Source organism: Pristiophorus japonicus, chromosome 1, assembly GCF_044704955.1.
Source record: "Pristiophorus japonicus isolate sPriJap1 chromosome 1, sPriJap1.hap1, whole genome shotgun sequence".
In the NCBI taxonomy this organism is placed as follows: Eukaryota; Metazoa; Chordata; class Chondrichthyes; family Pristiophoridae; genus Pristiophorus; species Pristiophorus japonicus.
In genome coordinates, this window is record NC_091977.1 from 430,287,599 (window position 1) to 430,308,330 (window position 20,732).

Genomic DNA, 20,732 nt, shown 5'->3' on the forward strand with positions numbered 1-20,732 from the left:
AGATAAGGGTGATGAGGGCCACGTTCATCCCAAGAAGCTTATATACAGATATTGCAGGCACTGACTTTGCTTACTCCTGCCACTGTGGTAGCACCAAATAGAAGCAGAAGGCTAAGATTAAGAACATATTTACAACGTACTTGTCACCAAGTGAAAGAAATTTGGAAGTAAACATGAGGCACCAGACATGCAACATGACTTGACAGTAAAAAAAAATGTTATAGTGAAGCTGTGTGCAGATAGTGTTGTTGCAAAAGTTGGTGAGAATGTTTCATATCCAATGGCATGAATGTGATACTTGTGAGCTTTTATATACTAAAGGTTGTGCAGATTTTTTAGGCTCCAGCTTTGGGACCTTCATGTTGATGCCTCTTTCTAAGGCACATTCTGCAGCATATGACAATGATTCTTGAAACTTTAGTTGGACTGTATTACAAGACGCCCCTAGTAGTATCTTGGCACCTGACATGCTAGTTCAACATGCCAGCATTCTGCTCAGATCACTGGTACATCTCAGCATAATATTATATATCTGGTCAGCTGGTATTCTGGGGATGCTACACAAGTATGAGCCAATGCTCTAGAGGATACCCTTTGATCACACAGGAGCCACCCTGAAACATACCTTTTTGGACTGCGGAGGCATTGTGATGACTGCTAGGGAAATGAGCATTGCTTAACCCAGTACTGATAATTTCAAATAAGCTGAGCATTGAGAGACTGGAATCCTTTCCTATTTATGTAGGTAGTATCATTGCGTGAGGGAGTACATAGTGCTATGCTGGTGTAATCTGCAACACCCGGGACCTTCAGGAGTCCTGCTACTCTCTAAAATTGCAGAGCCCTCTTATGTTGATATCAGCTTTTTGATGGGGAAGGGGGTGACCTAGGCTGCCGAAACAAACATGCCATAATTTAGTTGCTTCACCATGATTGGCTTATATAGTTGATGTTCCCTGTGACATCCCAAAACTCCCAAGAGAGTTTGGCAAGTGATAAATGGTATATACTTTAATGCAAGGAGCATAGGGAATAAGGTAGATGAGCTGAGGGCATAGATACACACACAGGAGTAGGATTTAGCTATTACTGAGACATGGCTTGTGATGTATTTGCAGCCATACTCTGTACCATGTAATTACATGTAGCAGCCAACAGATGGGGAAAGCCCAGGAGGCACACATTACTGCACCTCGTGCTGCCTCCCTATATAAAGCAGGCTCCCCCTGCAGGTTTCACTTTTGGAATTTACATTAAACTCATAGGTCACAAAGTGATCAGCTCCAGCAATGGGCCATGTGTGATCATTACAGTGATAAGCATATGTATCATGGCTGAAAGAAAGGCAGGTATGGCAGCACAACATTCCTGGTTACAGGGTTTTCAGACGTGATAGAGAGGGGGATAAAAAAAGGAGGAGGGAGTCACAGTATTGATTTAAAAAAAAAACAAATATAGCTGGGAGGAGGGATCATCAAATGAGGCCATATGGGTTGAACTGAAGAACAAAAAAGGGGCGATCACACTGCTGTGAGTGTACTGTAGACTCCAAACAGTCAAAGGGAAATAGAAGAGCAAATATGTAGGCAAAATTCTGAGAAGTGCGGAAACTATAGGGCAGTAATAGTGGGGGATTTCAACCACCCTAAAATTAACTGGGATAAAATTAGTGTAAAGGGTAAAGAGGGTGCAGAATTCCTAAAATGCATTCAGGAGAACTTTTTTAGCTAGTAAGTAGCAAGCCCAACAAGGGAGGGGGCAGTTCTGGACTTAATTTTAGGGAATGAAGCTGGGCAGGTGGAAGGGGCATCAGTGGGAGAGCATTTTGGTGCGAGTGATCACAATTCAGTTGGATTTAGGGTAGTTATGGAAAAGAACAAAGATAGACAAGGAATAAAAGTTCTCCATTGGGGAAAAGCCAATTTTATTAAGCTGAGATGAGATTTAGCCACAGTGGACTGGAAACAGCTACTTGAAGGTAAATAGTATCAGAGCAGTGGGAGGCATTCAAGGAGGAGATTGTGCGGGTTCCGAGCAAATATGTTCCCTTAAAGAAAAAGGGTGGGACTAACAAATCTAATGTCTCCTGGATGTCAAAGGGCATACAGGGTAGAATTTAAAAAAAAAAAGAGTGGCTTATGACAGATACCGAGGGTTCAATACTGCAGAAACCATAGAGGAGTATAGAAAGTGCAGGGATGAAATTAAAAATGAAATTAGGAAAGCAAAGAGAGAGCATGAAAAATTCTTGGCAAGTAAAATCAAGGAAAACCCAAAGATGTTCTATCAATACATTAAGAGTAAGTGGGTAACTAAAGAAAGGGTAGGGCCTATTGGAGACCATGAGAGTAAACTTGTGTGGAGGCGGAAGACGTGGATATGGTTCTTAATGAATACTTTGCGTCTGTTTTCACAAAAGAGAGGGGCGATGCAGACATTGCAATGAGGGAGGAGGAGTGTGAAATATTAGAGGAAATAAACATAGCGAGGAACAGAGGATTTTAGCAAGGCTTTTGATAAGGTCCCACATGGCAGACTGGTCACGAAATGAAAGGCCCATGGGATCCAATGCAAAGAGGCAAGTTGGATCTAAAATTGGCTCAGGCAGGAAGCAAAGGGAAATGGTCGATGGGTATTTTTGTGACTGGAAGGCTGTTTCCTGGGGGGGGGGGGGTTCGCCGGGCTCAGTACTAGATCCCTTGCCTTTTGTGGTATATATCAATGATTTAGACTTGAATTAAAGGGGGTATGATTAACAAGTTTGCAGATGATACAAAAATTGGCCGTGTGGTTGATAATTAAGAAGAAAGCAGTAGGGGCTGAAATTGTCTACCGCTTGAAACGAGTGTCCTGGCCGCCCCAATGTATTGGGCAGCCACACTGGAGAAATTCAGCACTTTGTGCTTATTTTTGAAACGAGGTGGAAGTGGCCTCATCATAGGGGCGGAAGTGGGGGCGGGGCGGAGTGGCCGACGCTGCAAGTCATCGGTGTCGCTCTGATGATGTCATCACGCTGGCACATCACAACTTCCCTCCCCATCAGTTAAAGTGCAAGGCAGCTGCGAAATCTGCAGCTGCTTTAGTGGCAAACACTGGGCCACCAGGGAGGGTTTCGGCTGGGCCAGCGGCCATAATTGTTGGTCCGACCAGACAGTCGGCCGACAAAAAAAAACATGGAGTTGCCGGCAGCGCCACCTCCCCTTTAAGTGCGGCCACGCCGCCAATGCACAAAAAGAGCACCGACACAAAAAGCTGTCAGTGGCACCGAACGCCGGTGGCGCGTAGGGCAATTTTTGAAAAAGGTAAATTTCCCGTGGGGCAATTTTGGGAAAGGGTCGGTTAGGGGTCAGTGCATACACGGCATGGCAGGAAAATGGGTGGAGCGGTCCTCTACACTGCTCCAAAATAGAGAAAGGGCAATTTTTTAAAAATGGCGGCTACTCCGCGGAGACTTGCCGACCAATCCACACCAACCCGTGGTCGCTGCTTTCGGGTGGTCGTGGGCCTTTATAGAAAGGGACAATTTCAGCCCCGTAGACTGCAGGAAGACATCAGTGAACTGGTCAGGTGGGCAGAACAGTGGCAAATGGAATTCAATCCTGAGAAGTGTGAGGTAATGCATTTGAGGAGGGCAAACAAGGCAAGAGAGTACACAATAAATGGTAGGACACTGAGAAGTGTAGAGGAACAAAGGGACTGTCATGTATTCAATCAGCATTGTAACCCATTTATAATCTGACCTAAGTTGTACACTGTGAGAACAATGACCACGAGGTGGTGAACTTGTGGGAGACACTCCTAACCTGGACCTTCAGCTACAAAAGGGGAAGCACCACCCACTTCCATCACTTGAGTGCTATGGAATAAAGGACACATCACAGACTGACCTCCTCTCAAGCATGGGCCTCGTGTGCATTTATAGTAAGGACGTATCAATGGCGGGATTTAAACCACGCGAGCATGGCCACGAGCAGAACAGATGAGAAGTACTATGTTAAGGAATGGTTGGGACAGAGATTCAACATTGTTAAAGCAGCATACAGTTCTCCAGGCAGACAAGGGCAATCGGGCATGCCCCAACATGTCATCGAACCCAGAGGGGGAGTTCGACAGAGACAATGGCAAGCTGAACGGCGATTCACGCCATTGCAAGGGACAATGCGGCCAGTAATGGGGCCATCAACACCAGTTAATGGCGCACTCAAGGACAATAACGGGCAGTCAGGGACGATCGACTGGCAAGGGACCTTTTGTTTCAAACAGCAGCTCATGTTGGAGGCGTGGAGGCACACGCTCAGCTGGAGTTTGCAAAGATGAGCAAAATACCTGCAGAAATTGCAGAAATGAACGCTGGGGGAAATCGCTGGAAGCTGAAGTTCAGCGAGTTCATGTGGAGCAGGTATACAGTTCATACAGCAGGACGCCACCGATAATGATGAAAGTGCTCCTCAGTGGCATCCCAGTATCAATGGAGCTAGACACTGGGGCCAGCCAGTCCCTGATGGGTATCAAACAGTTTGAAAAGTTGTGGGCGTCCAAGGCCAGGAGGCCAAAATTATCGGCGATTGACGCACAGTTACAGACATACACAAAGGAGATCATTCCGGTGCTAGGCAGCGCCACGGTAGTCGTGACCCACAAAGATTCGGAGAACAGGTTGCCACTCTGGGTTGTCCCGGGGGACAGTCCCGCACTACTGGGGAGGAGTTGGCTTGCTGTCATGAACTGGAAATGGGGCGATGTCAATGCAATTTCCTCTGTGGAGCGAGTATCATGCTCACAGATCCTGGACAAATTTGACTCATTATTTCAACCCGGCATTGGCACTTTCATGGGGGCCAAGGTAGTGATTCACATCAACCCAGACGCCAGGCCAGTACACCACAAGGCCAGAGTGGTGCCGTACGTGATGCGGGAAAAGATAGAAAGCGAATTGGACCGCCTGCTGAGGGAAGGCATCATCTCGCCAGTCGAATTCAGTGACTGGGCGAGCCCGATTGTGCCGGTGCTCAAGGCGGATGGGTCGGAGGCCACCATCAATCGGGTGTCACTCCAAGACCAGTATCTGCTACCGAGAGCGGAGGACCTCTGCGATGCTATCCGGTGGCAAACTTTTTCCAAAATTGGACCTGACCTCAGCTTGCATGACCCAGGAGCTGGCGAGTGAGGCCAAGAAGCTGACCACCATCACGACACACAAGGGGTTGTTTGAGTATAACAGATGTCCGTTCGGGATTCGCTCGGCTGCCGCGATCTTCCAATGAAATATGGAAAGCCTCCTCAAGTCGATTCTAGGGACGGTGGTTTTTCAGGGCGACATCCTCATCACTGGTTATGATACTGAACACCTCCACAATCTGGAGGAGGTCCTACGCAGACTGGATCGGGTAGGGCTGCAATTGAAAAAGGCGAAGTGCGTCTTCCTAGCTCCAGAGGTAGAATTCCTGGGGATGAGGGTAGCAGCAGACGGGATCAACCCTACTGCGTCCAAGACGGAAGCGATCCAGAGATCACCCAGACCCCGTAACACGATGGAGCTGCGTTCATTCCTGGGGCTCCTGAACTATTTTGGTAACTTTCTTCCCAAATTGAGCACGCTGTTAGAGCTGCTACATGTGCTCCTATGCAAATATTGTGAATGGGTCTGGGGGGACAGCCAGGAAAGGGCTTTTAATAGAGCACGCAATTTGTTATGTTCCAACAATCTGTTAACGCTATATGACCCATGTAAGAAACTTGTGTTAACGTGCGATACGTCGTCCTATGGTGTCGGGTGTGTGTTGCAGCATGTCAATGCCAAGGGTCAGTTACAGCCGGTAGCTTATGCCTCCAGAAGTCTGTCCCAGGCAGAAAGGGGCTATGGGATGGTAGAAAAGGTGGCGCTCGCATGTGTATATGCGGTAAAGAAAATGCACCAGTACCTGTTTGGCAGGAAATTTGAGCTGGAGACAGATCACAAACCCCTAACATCCCTTTTGACCGACAACAAGGCCATAAATGCAAACGCATCGGCCCGCATACAGAGGTGGGCACTCACGTTAGCCGCCTATGATTACACAATTCGGCACAGACCGGGCACCGAAAACTGCGCCGATGCACTCAGCAGGCTTCCACTAGCCACCACTGAGGGGGCTACCGAGCATGCTGCTGAGATGGTCATGGCTGTTGAAGCTTTCGGAAGCGAAGGCTCACCCGTGACAGCCCGTCAGATTAAAGTCTGGACAAATAGAGACCCGCTTTTGTCTCTAGCCAAGAACTGTGTCCTGAATGGGGACTGGGCAGCCACGTACAGGACATGCCCTGAGGAATTTAAACCATTTCACAGGTGCGGGGATGAACTCTCGATTCAGGCCGATTGCCTACTGTGAGGAAACCGCGTAGTCATGCCCCAGATGGGCAGAGAGGTGTTCATCAGAGAACTCCACAATGCGCACCCGGGCATTGTCATGATGAAGGCAATTGCCAGGTCACATGTTTGGTGGCCAGGGATAGATGCAGATCTGGAACTTTGTGTTCGCAGGTGCAACACGTGTGCCCAGCTGGGCAATGCGCCCAGGGAAGCCCTCCTTAGCCCCTGGCCATGGCCCGCCAAGCCTTGGTCACGCATCCATGTGGACTACGCAGGTCCTTTCATGAGAAAAATAGTTTTGGTTGTAGTCGACGCCTACTCCAAATGGACCGAGTGTGCCATTTTAAATTCAAGCACATCCTCTGCCACGGTAGAAAGTCTACGGGCAATGTTCGCCGCCCACGGTCTACCGGACATCTTGGTCAGCGACAATGGCCCGTGCTTCACAAGCACTTAATTCCAGGACTTCATGGCAGGCAATGGAATTAACCATGTCAGAACTTGTGGGAGACACTCCTAACCTGGACCTTCAGATATAAAAGGGGAAGCTCCACCCACTTCCATCACTTGAGTGCTATGGAATAAAGGACACATCACAGACTGACCTCTCAAGCATGGGCCTCGTGGGCATTTATACTGTATAGTAAGAACGTATCAGGGACCTTGGAGTGCAGGTCCACAGATCCCTGAAGGTAGCAGGCCAGGTAGTTAAGAAGGCATATGGAATACTTGCCTTTATTGGCCGAGGCGTAGAATACAAGAGCAGGGAGGTTATGCTTCAACTGTATAAAACACTAGTTAGGCCATAGCTGGAGTACTGCATGCAATTCGGGTCACCACATTACAGGAAAGATGTGATTGCATTAGAGAGGGAACAGAGGAGATTTACGAGGATGTTGCCTGGACTGAAGAATTTTAGCTATGAGGAAAGATTGGATCGGTTGGGGTTGTTTTTTTTTTTGGAACAGAAGAGGCTGAGGGGAGACCGAGTTGAGGTGTATAAAATTATGAGGGGCCGCGATAGGGTGGATAGGAAGGACGTGGCCGAAATTGTCCCTTTCTATAAGGCTTCTGGCCGCCTGAAAGCGGCACGGGTCGGTGCGGAATGGCCGGCGAGTCTCCATGGAAGGACCGTCATTTTCAAAATTGTCCTTCAGGTTAGGAATGGTGTCCTGGACCGCTCCGCCCGGTTTCCCACCATGGCATGCACGCGCCGGCCCCATACCGACTGGCGGGGGCCCCTCCGGAAATTGACCCTTTCCTGGAATTGCCCCGCGGGAGTGGCCCCACCGCCGGCCGGTGCCACTGACCGCTTTTGCTGTCGCTACACTTTGTGGCTTGGTGGCGCAGCCGCCCTTAAGGGGAAGTGCCGTTGCTGGCAATGCCATCTTATTTTTATTTTTGTCGGCCAACTGCCAGGTTGGGCAGACAATTATAGCTGCGAGTTCGGCCGAGCCGCCAAAAGGCAGCCTGGCACCCCTTCTTGGATACCTGGGCGCTGGCCTGGCCGAAATCCTCCCGAGTGGCCCAGTGTTTGGCACTAAAGTGGCTGCAGAGTTCGCAGCAGCCCCCGATGGGGAGAGACATTGTGATGTGCCAGTGCGATGACGTCATCAGCGCGGTGCTGATGTCTTGCAACGTGGGTCATACCGCACCGCCCCCACTTCCACCCCGCTAGTGATGGCCACTCCGCCCCACCCATCCTTCCGCCCCCATGATTAGGCCACTTCTGTCCCACTTCAAAAACGGTAGGTGCACCTTGTTTTGGGCAGTGGGCAATTTCGGCCCCAACCTATTTTCCCTTAGCAGAGAGGTCAACAGCCAGGGCGCATAGATTTAAAGTAATTGTTAGGCGGTTTAAAGGTGATTTGAAGGGAAATGTTTTCACCCAGAGGGTGGTGGGCGTCTGGAACTCACTACCTGAATTGGTCGTAGAGGCAGAAACCCTCACCGCATTTAAAAAGTACCTGGATATGCACTTTAAATACCATAACCGACAAGGCTATGGACCAAGAACTGGAAAGTGGGATTAGGTTGGATAGCTCCTTGTAGGCCCTATGGTTTTCATAATAGATCTGCATTGACTTCGAGCATGCAATTTTCTTTGAGCAATAATTATAACAATTTTATATTAATTGTTAGAACTTGATTGTTCAGAGTTATCTACAAATGCAGATAACTGTTTAAATCCGCTATACCTGTCATGAAGTGTGGTGCCCATGGAGTTGAGGGGAATGTAGCGGTATGGATACGGAGTTGGGTCAATGACTGGAAACAGGTGGAGGATGGTTCTTTTTAAGTCTAGAAGGTGGTTTGCACTCGTGGTCCCCAAGGGTCAGTTTTGGGTCCATTACTCATCAATTTTTATAACCAATCTAACTAACAGAAAACAGAGAGTCGGGATAAATGGTTAATTCTCTGGTTGGCAACCAGTAACCAGTGGGGTGCCGCAGAGATCAGTGCTGGGACCTTAACTATTTACAATCTATATTAACGACTTAGAAGAAGGGACTGAGTGTAACGTAGCCAAGTTTGCTGATGATACAAAGATGGGAGGAAAAGCAATGTGTGAGGAGGACACAAAAAATCTGCAAAAGGACATAGACAGGCTAAGTGAGTGGGCAAAAATTTGGCAGATGGTGTATAATGTTGGAAAGTGTGAAGTCCTGCACTTTGGCAAAAAAAAATCAAACAGCAAGTTATTATTTAAATGGAGAAAGATTGCAAAGTGCCACAGTACAGCGGGACCTGGGGGTACTTGTGCATGAAACACAAAAGGATAGTATGCAGGTACAGCAAGAGATCAGGAAGGCCAATGGAATCTTGGCCTTTATTGCAAAGGGGATGGAGTATAAAAGCAGGAAAGTCTTGCTACAGCTATACAAGATATTGGTGAGGCCACACCTGGAATACTGCATGCAGTTTTGGTTTCCATATTTATGAAAGGATATACTTGTTTGGAGGCCGTTCAGAGAAGGTTCACTAGGTTGATTCTGGGGATGAGGTGGTTGACTTATGAGGAAAGGTTGAGTAGGTTGGGCCTCTACTCATTGGAATTCAAAAGAATGAGAGTTGATCTCATCGAAACGTATGAGGGGGCTTGACAAGGTGGATGCAGAGAGGAAGTTTCCACTGATGGGGGAGACTAGAATTAGAGGGCATGATCTTAAAATAAGGGGCCGCCCATTTAAAACAGAGATGTGGAGGAATTTCTTCTCTGAGGATTGTAAATCTGTGGAATTCGCTGCCTCAGAGAGCTGTAGAAGCTGGGACATTGAATAAACTTAAGACAGAAATAGACAGTTTCTTGAGCGCTAAGGGGTTATGGGGAGCTGGCGGGGAAGTGGAGCTGAGTCCATGATGAGATCAGCCATGATCTTATTGAAAGGCGGTGCAGGCTCAAGGGGCCAGGTGGTCTACTCCTGCTCCTATTTCTTATGTTCTTGAGGCTCAGCAATGGAACGTATAGGCCTCACCGACCGGGGGATAAGATGGATGGGCCGACTCATCTGAAATTGCCCCTGGGCTGGGAGTGGTGGGAACGGGTTTCCGTGCTGCCGTCCTGTCAGGCACGCGCCAACCCCCCCACGACTGGCAGACACCCCTTTCCGCCTCGCGCTTGAAATTGGCCGCTGGTTGGTACCACTGACTGGCTTCCCCTGCAGGAAGCTGCCTGTGCCTGGGTGGCGCATCCGTCCTTAAAGGTGAGGGTGCACTGCCGCGGGCGCCATTTTAATTTACTTGTCGGCAAACTCCGAGGTCGGCCCGACAATGGTGGCCATGTGTTCGGCCAGGCCGCCAACGGGCAGCCCGGCACCCCCTCTTGGGTGCCAAACTGATAGCCCGGCCGAAACCCTCCCTGGTGGCCCAGTGAACCTATGTGAAAAATATGCAGAGCTCGCAGCGGCTTTCCCCTTTAACTGAAGGGGAGGGACGTTGTTATGGGTCAGTGCGCGACGTGATCAGCGACACGCTGACGTGATCAGTGTGGCACTGATGACTGGTCGGGGCAGCTGACCAGCTGCAAGAGCACTTCCACTGCTCAGCTGCCACAAACTCCGCCCTGACCGAAAAAAACTTCAAAGTGCCAAATATCGTTGCGGTGGAGAAAAACTTTAAAAAAAACGGAGGCTGATCCCTGTTTTAGGCGGTGGGCAATTTCGACCCCTAGGACTGCTCTTGCAACAGAGAAGGTTAAGGGATGGCCGAATGGAGGTTTTCAAGATAATGCGAGGTTTTGATCGAGTAGATAGAGAAAAGCTATTCCCTCTGCCGAGTGGGTCAATAACCATGGGTCCTAGATATAAAATCATTGGCAAAAGATCTAGAGGGAAGATGTGGAGACATTTTTTCACTGATTTGTCGAGATGTGGAACTTTCTACCTGAAAAGGTGGTGGAAGCAGATTCCATAAATAATAATAAAAGGGAGTTGGACAGGTATGTGAAGATAAGGAACTTACAGGATTTTGGAAAAAAGCGGGGGGGGTTGGTGGGACTAAACATGACTACTCTTTCAAAGAGCCAGTACAAGCATGACGGGCCAAATGGCCTCCATCTGTAAGTTTCTATGATTCTATATTTTTTTAACGATGTCCTTGGTCAATTTAATGGATCACCGTTTTAATAAAGAAAACCAGTCTATAATAAATATGAAATTTGGAAGTTCTTTTGTAAATTGATGTGAATAATATTATACCACAGTCCCAGCTTTTCTTGCCACTCAGAATATGCCCTGTCTTTGTTGGCCAGTTTGTTTAATAAACGGAGTGACTATTTGTCCTAACTCGCACTTCTGCGCATTCATAACAGTGGGTGACTTAACTTCAAAAGTAATTTGTTGATTGAAAAGCACTTTGGGTTATTCTGAGGCGTTGATAAGGCACTATTTAGATGCGGGGGGGCAATGCCACCTTGCAAAACTCTCTGGTTTGGGCTGTCTTGTACTGCAACCACTTGCATGCAATGAAACCCATGCATGCATGCATTACAGAAAATGTGCATTCCATGTGGCTTTTTGTGGGGTGAATGCATGTAAAATGTGAATAAGGAATATTTCTACAGGAAGTCTGGGGTACCACGATGCCTCATAGGTGCTGATGGTAAGCAATTAAAGTACTTTAACATAATGTGATTGGGAGGAAATTGACACTGATGAACATACTTATTATTTTACGTTCTTGAAAGGTGTGGCTGGCTTGCCTTGCCTGACCTGACATCATTAAACAATTTCCTGCACCTTCCATTGCCTCAAGGCAGTTCTCCTCAGGGCCTACAGTACTTTCTGCCAAAGAGGTTATCACTCCTGCTAAAGATGGCATCTTTCCTATGTGTTATTTATTTGAACAACACTTCTATTGCACATTCTGAGAACCTGGGGGCTTTCTGACCTCCGACTGAACTGCCAGACACTCTCATTGTCTGAATTTTCTTTTCTTGACCAGAAACATTTAGATGGTGCTTGCCTCTTTAAGCAGCTGCAGGGTTTAAAATATTGTAGTAGCATGCTGCTTTCGCCCCCATTTAATAGAGAAGGAGCTTTTATTTTTCCTGTTGCAATCCCAAAATCACAGATGGGGCAATTTCTGCTGCCTCATTTCTAATTAACATAATACACACTAACCAGCAGTAAGGTTCTACTATTGTGAGGGAGCACCTTGGAAAATGACATACCAGACACAGGCCAGGTAAGCCGAATTGTATCCAAACACCACTTTGGAAAAATTCCCTAAAGATATTTAACTAGATACTAAAACCTAGATTTTTCTTGTCTGTACTGCTCAGTTTTTGGGGGGAATTGTGACGGCCAAGTGAGAAAAATTAACCAAAGGCCCACCCTGCCAGAAATGTGCCAGGTTTGTGCCATGCGTATTTTACAATGGGTGGGATCCACAATGGGGAAAATGCATGTCTCAAAAAGACAGGCACTTAATTTAATATTCACTTTGGGCATGCTGGTGCACACCATTTCCCATTCTGCCAGCCAGGGTTGCTAGGTGATGGTGAGTATTCTGGAGGCCATGCAAAGGATATAATAATTTCTCAATTTGGCAAAATCTTCCCTAAGGAAGTTGGGAGAACAGGAGATCTGATGGCGTCAACAAGATATCTCTGTCTGATTAACAATCATTTTGGATGTTTCCTTGAGAATATGTCATTGTTTCAGTGACACAGCATGAAAGAAGGCTTGCCAGTGTGATCAACAGCAGCGTTGTCTAATTGTCTGCAACTGCAAAGATGCCACTCCAACAGACTCTGGCACATGTATTTGGCCTTAGTGTTTGGGTCAGAGGGGCAGATAAAGAGATTCATTGAATCATAGAAATTTACAGCATGGAAGCAGGCCATTCGGCCCATCGTGTCTGCGCCGGCTGACAAAACTAACCAACCTAATCCCACTTTCCAGCTCTTGGTCTGTAACCTTGTAGATTACGGAACTCCAAGTGCATATCCAAATACTTTTAAAATGCTATGAGGGTTTCTTCCTCTACCACCCTTTCAGGCAGTGAGTTCCAGATCCCCAACACACACTGAGTAAAAATAATTCTTCTCAAATCCCCTCTAAACCTCCTACCAATTACTGAAATAAGCTTTCGACAATGTATCCGCAACATAACTAATAACGCCTATTTCCACTTCCGAAACATCGCCCTTGCCTCAGCTCATCCGCAGCTGGAGCCCTCATTCATGCCTTTGTTACCTCTAGACTTGACTATTCCAATGCACTCCTGGCTGGCCTCCATGTTCTACCCTACGTAAACTAGTGGTGATCCAAAACTCAGTTGCCTGTGTTCTAACTCTCACCAAGACCTGCTCACCCATCACCCCTGTGCTCGCTGATCTACAGTCGTTTCCAGTTAAGCAACGCCTCGATTTCAAAATTCTCATGCTTATTTTCAAATCCCTCCATGGCCTCGCCCCTCCCCATCTCTGTAATCTCCTCCAGCCCCACTGTAATGTATCTATACAAGGACAGTCTGAGGTCCTTGGATCATAGGTACACTCATGCTGGTCCCGGTATATAACCTGAACTTCATCTTTGTATATGCACTTTGGAAGCCATTTAAGACTGACCAGGTTACACCTAGTCACTGGCTCACAGTACAGAGTTCATTGTATCAATTCATACACCACAATTGGCGATGAGGCAAATACGAACCCACGCAAAAGTATGGCGAGCACAGCACGATCGAATACTGTTGGAATTCTCAAGAGATTCCATGAGGGAGAAGATTGGGGAGATTTCACGGATCGTCTTGACCAGTATTTCATGGCAAACAACCTAAACAAAGACAAGGATGCAGAGAAGCGCAGAGCAGTTCTTCTCATCACGATCTATGCACTCACCAAGAATCTGCTCTCATCCACTCTTCCTACAGAAAAGGATTACAAAGAACTGTGTGGTCTAGTTCGGGAACATCTTAAACCCACGGAAGGAATCCTCATATCCAGATATCGCTTCTATATGCACGTTCGTCCAGAAGGCCAGATTGTAGCCGTATTTGTTGCCAACCTGATGCCTTGCAGGGTCTTGCAAATTTGGGCCTGCATTGGAAGACATGCTGCATGCCGTTTTCATGATCGGGGTCAACCACGAGATGATCGTAAGTAAGCTGCTAGCTACGGAGAAGCCGGACCTCAGCAAGGTCATCACCATCGCCCAGGCTTGCATGTCCACGCAGAAAAGCACAAATTATCGCGACAAAACAGGAACTCCACGGTAAGTACTGTGTACAAAATTGTATCGATGACCGGCAGAGCTGCACATGGCGGGGCCTACTCGACTGCGTCTGCAAAACTAGGAGCCGCTCAAAGTTCACCATTGAGGGCCTACTTGACTGCGTATGCGAGAACGGGAGCCTCTCAAAGCCTGGGCGCAAATCTGAGCTCAACATGTTGGCGTTGCGGGGGCAATCACCGACCCCATCAGTGCCGCTTCAGGCAGTATGTATGCAGAGGGTGTGCAAAGACGGGGTATCTTCAGAAGACGTGTTCACAGCGGAGCAAGCGAGCTGCGACACACCACATTGGATAATAATCAATTCAGTTTGGATCTAGCGATGCAGCCCGAGGCATTTGAGAGATCCGAGGAGGAAGTGTATAACGATGTGTGTTCCTAACAAAGAGCCAACCGATAATGATGGAGGTAAAATTAAACGGCGTGCCGGTATCCATGGAATTGGACACGGGTGCGAGTCAATCGATAATGAGCCAGAGGACTTTCGAAAAGCTCTGGGAGACCAAGGCAGAGAGATCCAAGCTGAGTCCGATAAATGCAAAGTTGCGTAACTTAACCAAAGAGCTCATACCAGTGATCGGTAGTGCAGCAGTAAGAGTGTCGTACAAGGAAGCAGTTCATGATCTACCGTTAAGGATTATCCTGGGTAGTGGCCCATCGTTATTCGGCAGGAGTTGGCTCGAGAAAATAAAATGGAAATGGTACGATATCAAAGCTTTGTCATCAGCGGATGATGATTTGTGTGCTCAAGTGCTGAGCAAATTTCCCTTACTGTTTGAACTGGGAATTGGCAGCTTCAAGGGAGCCAGGGTGCAGATTCGCCTAGGCCCAGACGCAAGGCCCATCCATCACAAAGTCAGGGCGGTCCCGCACATGATGAGAGAAAAGGTCGAGCTCGAATTGGACAGGCTACAACGCGAGGGGGTCATCTCCCCGGTCAAATTTAATGAATGGGCCAGCCCCATTCATCCGGTGTTAAAGAGCAACGGCGCGGTCAGGATTTGTGGAGACTACAAGGTCACGATCAACCGAGTTTCTAAACAAGATCAGTACCCGCTACCGAAAGCTGATGACCTGTTTGCAACGCTAGACGGGGGAAAATTCCTCACCAAATTGGATCTGACGTTGGCCTACATGACACAGGAACTGGTTGAATCATCAAAGAAACTTGCGTGCATCAACACGCACAAAGGACTGTTTATTTACAACAGGTGCCCTTTGTCATTCGTTCGGCGGCAGCCATATTTCAGAGAAACATGGAGAGCCTATTGAAATCCGTCCCCAGGCCCATGGTATTCCAAGACGACATCCTAGTCACAGGTCGTGATACTGCTGAGCACCTGCACAATCTGGAAGAGGTTCTGCGTCGTCTGGACAAAGTGGGACTCAGGCTGAAACATTTGAAAAAAAAGTGCGTTTTCATGGCACCAGAGGTCGAATTCCTTGGACGAAAGATTGCTGCAGATGGAATCAGGCCTACAGACGCGAAAACAGAAGCCATCAAAAATGCGCCCAGGCCCCAGAATGTGACGGAGCTGCGTTCATTCCTGGGTCTTCTCAACTATTTTGGTAATTTCTTACCCAAATTGAACACAGTATTAGAGCCTTTGCACAAGCTGCTCAGGAAAGGAATGACTAGGTGTGGGGTGAACTTCAAGACAGAGCCTTTGAGAAGGCTAGAAATCTGTTGTGTTCCCACAAGCTACTGGTACTGTATGACCCATGCAAGCATCTAGTTTTGACCTGTGTTGCGTCGTCATATGGGGTCGGCTGTGTACTCCAGCAAGCCAATGAATCAGGCAAACTACAACCAGTTGCATACAAGTCTCGAAGCCTGCCCAAGGCGGAAAGAGCTTAGGGCATGGTAGAGAAAGAGGCTTTAGCATGTGTTTATGGGGTAAAAAAAATGCACCAATACCTGTTTGGACTTCGCTTCGAGCTAGAAACCGATCACAAGCAGCTTATATCGTTGTTCTCGGAACATAAAGGTATCAATACCAACGCGTCGCCCCGCATCCAGAGGTGGACGCTGACATTATCTGCCTATGGTTATGTCATTCGCCATAGACCAGGCACCGACAACTGCGCTGATGCATTGAGCTGGTTACCGTTACCCATACCGGAGGTGGAAACGCCAATGCCCGCAGAGCTACTCAGGGTCATGGATGCCTTTGAGAGGGAAGGGTCACCTGTCACTGCTCAACAAGTTAAGACCTGGACCAGCCAGGCTCCGACCCTATCAGTTGTAAAACGTTGTGTTCTTAATGTGGACTGGTCGACCATCCCCAAGGAAATGGGTGATGAAACCAAACCTTACAGCCGTCGCAAAGATGAGCTTTCCATCCAGCTCGACTGTTTATTGTGGGGTAATCGTGTTGTAATGCCCAAGAAAGGCAGGGCGAGATTTGTACGAGAGTTACATAGTACGCACCCTGATATTGTCATGATGAAGGCCATCGCTAGGTCCCATGTTTGATGGTCCAGGTCCAAGTCAGCATGGATTTGTGAAAGGGAAATCATGCTTGACAAATCTTCTGGAATTTTTTGAGGATGTTTTCAGTAAAGTGGACAAAGGAGAACCAGTTGATGTGGTATATTTGGACTTTCAGAAGGCTTTCGACAAGGTCCCACACAAGAGATTAATGTGCAAAGTTAAAGCACATGGGATTGGGGGTAGTGTGCTGACGTGGATTGAGAACTGGTTGTCAGACAGGAAGCAAAGAGTAGGAGTAAATGGGTACTTTTCAGAATGGCAGGCAGTGACTAGTGGGGTACCGCAAGGTTCTGTGCTGGGGCCCCAGCTGTTTACATTGTACATTAATGATTTAGACGAGGGGATTAAATGTAGTATCTCCAAATTTGCGGATGACACTAAGTTGGGTGGCAGTGTGAGCTGCGAGGAGGATGATATGAGGCTGCAGAGTGACTTGGATAGGTTAGGTGAGTGGGCAAATGCATGGCAGATAAAGTATAATGTGGATAAATGTGAGGTTATCCACTTTGGTGGTAAAAACAGAGAGACAGACTATTATCTGAATGGTGACAGATTAGGAAAAGGGAAGGTGCAACGAGACCTGGGTGTCATGGTACATCAGTCATTGAAGGTTGGCATGCAGGTACGGCAGGCGGTTAAGAAAGCAAATGGCATGTTGGCCTTCATAGCGAGGGGATTTGAGTACAGGGGCAGGGAGGTGTTGCTACAGTTGTACAGGGCCTTGGTGAGACCACACCTGGAGAATTGTGTATAGTTTTGGTCTCCTAACTTGAGGAAGGACATTCTTGCTATTGAGGGAGTGCAGCGAAGATTCACCAGACTGATTCCCGGGATGGTGGGACTGACCTATCAAGAAAGACTGGATCAACTGGGCTTGTATTCACTAGAGTTAAGAAGAATGAGAGGGGATCTCATAGAAACGTTTAAAATTCTGATGGGTTTAGACAGGTTAGATGCAGGAAGAATGTTCCCAATGTTGGGGAAGTCCAGAACCAGGGGTCACAGTCTAAGGATAAGGGGTAAGCCATTTAGGACCGAGATGAGGAGAAACTTCTTCACCCAGAGAGTGGTGAACTTGTGGAATTCTCTACCACAGAAAGTAGTTGAGGCCAATTCACTAAATATATTCAATAGGGAGTTAGATGAAGTCCTTACTACTCGGGGGATCAAGGGGTATGGCGAGAAAGCAGGAAGGGGGTACTGAAGTTTCATGTTCAGCCATGAACTCATTGAATGGCGGTGCAGGCTAGAAGGGCTGAATGGCCTGCTCCTGCACCTATTTTCTATGTTTCTATGGCCTGGCATTGACTCGGACTTAGTCATGCGTGCATCAATGCAGCACTTGCATGCAGTTAAGCAATGCCCCAAAGGAAGCTCCGCTCAGTCTGTGGTCATAGCCATCCAAACCGTGGTCTGGAATCCACATCAACTTTGCGGGCCCCTTGGTAAAATGTTTTTTGTGGCGGTGGATGCATACTCCAAATGGATAGAATGTGTGATCATGTCATCCAGCACTTCCACTGCCACCATTGAGAACCTGAGAGCCATGTTTGCCACACATGGTCTGTCAGACATCGTTGTCAGCGACAACGGACCGTGTTTTATGAACCTGGAGTTTCAAGAGTTCATGAAATGCAATGGCATAAAACACGTGAGGTCAGCCCCGTTCAAACCTGCTTCCAATGGTCAAGCAGAGTGGGCAGTTCAAACCATGAAGCAGAGCCTGAAACACGTAATTCACGGTTCCTTGCAGACACACCTTCATGCATACTGCTCAGTTACAGGCCACACACGCTCACCGGGGTCCCGCCTGCGGAACTATTGATGAAGAGAGGCCTCAAAACAAGTCTCTCTCTAGTCCATCCTGACCTTAACGATCATGTCGACACCCGACGTCAACGCCAGCAGTGGTATCACGGCCGCGCCGCAGTGTCACGCGACCTATCTGTAAATGACCCAGTGTATGTACTTAACCATGGTCAAGGGCCTAAGTGGCTCCCGGGCAATGTTGCGGATAAGGAGGGTAACCCGGTGTATATGGTTAAGCTCAAGAATGGGAAGATGTGCAGGAAACACATTGATCAAATCAAGCTAAGACACACTAACGAACCGGAACAGTTGGAAGAAGACACGCGAGCTTAGACGACCAACCGACTCCCGTCCAGCCATCAGAAGAACCCACTGTGCTCAACGCCCAGCCCCAAGTCGTGAGAGACTCAGAAAGCACTGGGATTGTACTGAGTCGGTCAACCAGGGAGCGAAGGGCTCCAGACCGTCTGAACTTGTAATATGGACTTGTGCCAAGAACTGCGGGGGGGGGGGATAGATGTAATGTATGTACATAAGGTTTGCCCACCACCAGGGAGCACTACCGGCAGAGGTCCTAGGGGCATTGGTACACTCTTGCTGGGCCCAGTATATAACCTGAACTTCACCTTTGTATCTTCACTTCTGGAAGCCTTTAAAGACTGACCAGTCGCTGGCTCACAGTACGGAGTTCATTGTATCATTTCATACACCACACGCACAAACCCCCGAGATGTCTGCGCTCCTCTAAATCTGCCCTCTTGAGCATCCCTGTTTATAATCGCTCAGCCATTGGCGGCTGTGGCTTCTGTTGTCTAGGCCCCAAGCTCGTGAACTCCCTGCCTAAACCCCTCTGCCTCTCTACCTCTCTCTTTCTTTCTTCAAGACGCTTCTTAAAACATACCTCTTTGACCAAGCTTTTGGTCACCTGTGCTAATTTCTACTTATGCGGCTTGGTGTCAAATTTTATTCTCTCAATACTCCTGTGAAGCGCCTTGGGACGTTTCATTATGTTAAAGGTGCAATATAAATACAATTTGTTGTTGTTTAAATCTATTGACCCCTCTGTTAAGGGAAATATGTCCATTCTATCCACTCTATCTAGGCTCCTCATAATTTTATATACCTCAATTAGGTCTTCCCTCAGCCTCCTCTGTTCCAAAGAAAACAACCCCAGCTTATCCAATCTTTCCTCATAGCTAAAATTCTCCTGTCCTGGCAACATCCTCATAAATTTCCTCTGTACCCTCTCTAGTGCAATCACATTTTTCCTGTAATGTGGTGACCAGAACTGCATGCAGTACTCTAGCTGTGGCCTAACTAGTGTTTTATACAGTTTAAGCATAACCTCCCTGCTCTTGTATTCTATGTCTTGGCTAATAAAGGCAAGTATCCCGTATGCCTTCTTAACCATCTTATCTACCTGTCCTGCTGCCTTCAGGGATCTGTGGACATGCACTCCAAGGTCCTTCTGTTCCTTTACATTTCTCAGTGCCCTACCATTTAATGTGTATTTCCTTGCCTTGTTCGTCCTCCCCAAATGCATTACCTGACACTTCGGATTGAATTCTATTTGCCACTGTTCTGCCCACCTGACCAGTCCATTGATATCTTCCTGCAGTCTACAGTGCTCTTATTCATTATCAACCACATGGCCAATTTTTGAATCATCTGCAAACTTCTTAATCATACACCTTATCTTCAAGTTCAAATCATTGATACATATCATAAAAAGTAAGGGACCTAGTACTGAGCCCTGCAGAACCCCACTGGAAACTGCCTTCCAGTCACAAAAACACCCATCGACCATTACCCTTTGCTTTCTGCTGCTGAACCAATTCTGGATCCACTTTACTTTGTACCCATGGGCTTTTACTTTTATGACCAATCTGCCATGTGGAACCTTATCAGAAGCCTTGCTAAAATCCATGTAGGATATATCAAATGCACTACCCTCATCGACCCTCCTTGTTATCTCCTCAAAAAATTCAGTCAAGTTAGTCAGACACGACCTTCCCTTAACAAATCCATGCTGACTGTCCTTGATTAATCTGTGTCTTTTTAAATGAAGATTTATCCTGTCCCTCAGAATTTTTTTGAAATAATTTTCCCACCACTGAGGTTAGGCTGACTGGCCTGTAATTACTCGGTCACACCTTTTCTCCCTTTTTCAACAACAGTGCAATGTTAGCAGTCCTCCGGCACCACACCTGTAGCCAGAGAGGATTGAAAAATGACTGTCAGAGCCTGTGGTATTTCCTCCTTTGCTTCTCTTAACCGCCTGGGATACATTTCATCCGGGCCTGGGGGTTTATCCACTTTCAAAGATGCTAAACCCCTAAATACT

At 47.5% G+C, this 20,732-nt stretch overlaps 1 protein-coding gene across 3 annotated transcripts in view; it reads left to right on the plus strand.

Moving 5' to 3' along the window:
- Positions 1-20,732, plus strand: part of LOC139275494 (nucleolar protein 4-like) — a 713,059-nt gene that overhangs the window by 35,434 nt on the left and 656,893 nt on the right. The window lies entirely within an intron of this gene.